General features: G+C 36.5%; 1 pseudogene; it reads right to left on the bottom strand.

Moving 5' to 3' along the window:
* Positions 1-1,320: 1,320 nt before the first annotated feature.
* LOC123254565 lies at positions 1,321-3,081 on the bottom strand (annotated as a pseudogene).
* Positions 3,082-4,247: the final 1,166 nt, after the last annotated feature.

The following is a 4,247-nucleotide window of genomic DNA, read 5'->3' as shown; positions in this document are numbered from 1 at the left end:
AGGGAAGGTTCTGTTGGCAGTTGGCTGCTGACAGTTGGGCTGCTATAGAAAACTGATTGAAGGAGTGAGTGGTGGCTGTCTATTATTTTAGGGAGTTGGGTAGTTAGTGAATAATATATAGATAGAGCAGAATAGAATAGGCCTGAAGGGCCAGGCAGAAGAACCTGTCCCGAGAAGACAGAGATAGTTTTAGGAAAGTTCAGGTAATTATTAGAAATTTTAGGTGTATTTATAGGGTATAAGTTTAGTAATCTCTTTCCTCTTATCTATCTTTCTATCAGTACCTCAGTCTTAGATCAAAGTTACTGTTAAACTTCTCTCCTCACTTTGTCTAACTCCTTAATTTAACCCTTACAGTATATACCAATATCTTACACTATTTACTAAGGTAAGGTAAAAAAGGATACATGATCTAAATACAAAGGGAGATAATAGAAGAACATGGAACATTACTATCAAATTTATGGATAGGAGAATATATGAATAAATGAGAGACCTCTGTGAGATAAAAAATGGATAATTTCTTTTTCTTAAGCACCATTGTTTTATAAACACTATACATTTCCTTTTGCACTTACAATTCCTTTTTGTTATTTGTATTCTTTATGTAAGCCCTTTGAATATCTCTCAAACTCAACAACAAAGTATAATAACTGTACTTAGTAAGATTTTATTTTAACATAGTCTCAATATAATTAACATCCTGGCAAGATGATTAAAACATTATGACTTTTAAGAGACAAAATGGAACACAAAAATTTCTGCTGCTGTTTATTATAAAGATTTTTGAAACAACCAAAATATTTTTATTTTGGGGAGAAATGATTATTTGAACTCTTTCTTATTAGTAAATTGAGTAAATTACATTCACTGAAACCCAAGGATTTTGGTCTTTTTTTTTTCCCCAAAAAAAGTCCTTAGAGCCATTTAAATGCATACTTTTAAAAAAAGCCTATCTTTCCATGTCTTAATACTTTTTAAAATTTTTAATAGCCACTGATAACCTATCAAAAAAGGGAAGGAGGGGCAGCTGGGTAGCTCAGTGGATTGAGAGCCAGGCCTAGAGACAGGAGGTCCTAGGTTCAAATCCGGCCTCAGACACTTCCCAGCTGTGTGACCCTGGGCAAGTCACTTGACCCCCATTGCCTACCCTTACCAATCTTCCACCTATAAAGTCAATATACAGAAGTTAAGGGTTTAAAAAATAAAAAAAAAATTTTTTTTTAAAAAAAGGGAAGGAAAACTACTTGCATGAAGCAGGATAAATCTATGGAGTGGTTTACAGGCAATGAAGAATGAGATGGCTCAACGAACCCAACTTGGATCATTAAATATAAAATGTCTAAATGTAATTTCAAGATGTGTCAAAATGAGGTAATATATGGTTTGTTTGTTTTTAACAGTTGCACAGTTGCCTGTTCATTTAGCTTTCATATTTTTAAAATTGTATATAAATAAAGATTTGTAAATCAAAGTAATAACAAAGATAAAACAACAAATCTGTTAAAATGATCATTTACAATATTAAGTTTATCTTGGTACTTTGCAATCTTGAAATTAGTTGTAGTCAGCCATCTGGAGTACTTGGTTAATGTTCTGGGTTGAACTTCCTCAATTTGACAAGAAAAGCTGTGTGATTATAATTAGCTTGACAATGAAAGGGTCTGGCAATGTAGGGAATTGAGCTATATGGAAAACCAGGAAGTGATTCACCACAATCATTCTCTTGTATATTCTCACTTTCTTCTGTTTCAATTTCCCTTTTGGAATGTAACTTTAAATCCACACTGACTTTAGGCTGTAGTCTTTGGGCTAAAGTGCCATCTTTCCTTTTTGCTGGGCATACTAACCAGTCTCTAAGAAGAACTTCTGTTATCTGTTCACATGAGAGTGAAAGTTTGCAGGTACGAATTCCTTCTAAAAGTTCAATTACCTGTGTGATATTTGCTAGATATACTGCACATATGCCACCTTGCTTAAGATTTGGATATACAATAGGAAGGCGATTTGAGGATTTAGCATGTCCAAAGCCACCCCATCAAATATCATGGATTCTATGTCCTCGGCAGCTTCCAAAATATCCTTATGAGTGAAATCCACATTATTTGGCCATTCTTCTATATGATTAATCTTCCACGCATCACGCCAGCACTTGTAGTTCCTCTTAGCCTGGTTGTGGTGGTCTTTTCTAATTTCAAAACTTTTAACTTGTCCCTGAACTCCAACTGCTTGTGATAAAAACAAACTCATTCCACCAGAAGCAGAGCCAACGTCCAAAATGATTTCACCTTGTTTAATATTCATCATCATCAACATCATATTCATACCCTTTGGATACGATATAGTAGGCCCTCTTTTCATCAATAAAACAAACTCCTCCAATGCTGGTCTTCTCAGCATAACGTGGTGACCACGGGAACTTCTAAATAATCGGCCAGGTAACTTCCCAATCATTTTTTCGTATGGAATCACTCCCCAGTTACTGCTTAATTGTCCTGTAGCCTCCAACTTAAACAATCTTTCAATGTATTTTCGCCTTTTTGGAATTCTGCATAAAGAAGTTCCCCAGGTTGAAAGGGGCATTCCTTGGGACTTGACTTGATAGACCGTGCAGGAAGCTCTTTAGACTGAGATTGCTGGGCTTTACAGCAATCTCCCGGAGTTCCTAGTGGAAGCAGGAAGGTCGCCTCTCTTTCATCGCTGTACTCTTCTTGGCCAGCGGTCACATACTTGACTTCTGGAGGCAGCCTCTCCTCTGGTAACCATCTCGTAAGCTTCTCCGAACAAAAAGATTGGGTAGCCTGGACTCCGGAAGGCTGAGACCAGGATACATCCCCGGGCTGCGGAACAGAAGTATCAGAGGGCTCCTCCGGAAGGTTCCCATCTTTCCCCCAAGTCTCACTCCATTCACCCAAATCCCCAGGAGCTCTGGGAAAGGAGGCACGGGACCGCGACCCAGTCCCTCCTAAAAGACAGCTAGGGCTTCGCCTTAGTGGAATCAACAGGCAGCCCAAGAACCTCCTGGGCTGGCAGCGCACAAGTCGGAGCCCACTTCCCAGCCAAAAATGGATAATTTTGACTCTACAGTATTAAAAAGTTTTCGTACAAAGAAAACCAATGTAATCAAGATTAGAAGGAAAGAAGTCAATTAGGGGAAAACATTTAGACAGTTTCTCAGAGAAAGGTCTCATCACTTAAATATAATAGGGAACTCTCCCAATGTATAAGAATGGGAGTCATTCCTCAGTTGATAAATGGTCAAAGGATATGAGGAAGCAGTTTTTGGAGAAAGAAATCAAAGCCATACACTGTCATATGAAAAAATGCCCCAAGTACGTCATCATTTATCAGACTAATGCAAATTAAAATAACTGAGATGTCTTTTCTTAATTTTTGAAGTTCCACCTTAGGTAGAGTTCTAAGTAGATTCCTAGTCTAAAGGAAATCATAGCTTAATGGAAAGAAGCTGTGGCCAGAAGTCAGGAAGACCTGGGTTTAAAACCTTTCAATTCAGATGCTGACAAATACAACAATTTAGCATAATTTTTCTACATGCACTCTTTATAATGTTGAACCTGATCTAATTAAGATTGTTTGCATTGATGTTCACTTCCATATCAGTACTCTGCTAAATTCTGCATGTTCCTTCCATATCCATGAAAGACGTGAACCTTCTTTTGTGTAAATTCTTCGAATCTCCTGAGCAGTTGGAATACATTTTTTCTAATGTTAAAGTTGATGAGAGATGGAATTTAAAAATTTTTTTACTAATTAATTCCTTTAGAATATTTTTCCATGCTTACACAATTCTTGTTCTTTCCCTCCCCTTGTCCCTGCCAGAAGAATTGTATTATAAACTAGTATACTTCTCCTTTTTTGTGGGACAAAGAGCGCCTTTCTTTGCACTTTCTGGATTTGGATTTATCAAGGCAGTGGTGACTAAATACATTTGTTTCTTATCTAATATATTTTTTGCCTCTACTGTTTTCCCTTATTAGACAAATTTCATCATGGTGGATACTTAGCTCATCCTGAAAAACAGTAGAGTAAATGTAGAATTGTAGAATAACATAGAATTGATTTTTAACAAGTCCTGTGTCTGTGAGACTTTGGACTTTGTCTCTTTTTCAAAATGCCTCCAAAATAGTCTCTATATATTTTAGAGTTATTGATTTGCCTGATTACTATCAGTACAAAATAAAAAATTCACATTATACTAGAGATCTCAAATAAAAAAGCAATTAAAC

The sequence above is a fragment of the Gracilinanus agilis genome, unplaced genomic scaffold (genome assembly GCF_016433145.1).
Source record: "Gracilinanus agilis isolate LMUSP501 unplaced genomic scaffold, AgileGrace unplaced_scaffold24920, whole genome shotgun sequence".
Lineage (NCBI taxonomy): Eukaryota > Metazoa > Chordata > Mammalia > Didelphimorphia > Didelphidae > Gracilinanus > Gracilinanus agilis.
Note: the sequence above shows the minus strand (reverse complement) of the source record. Positions and strands in the feature narration are given on the sequence as shown.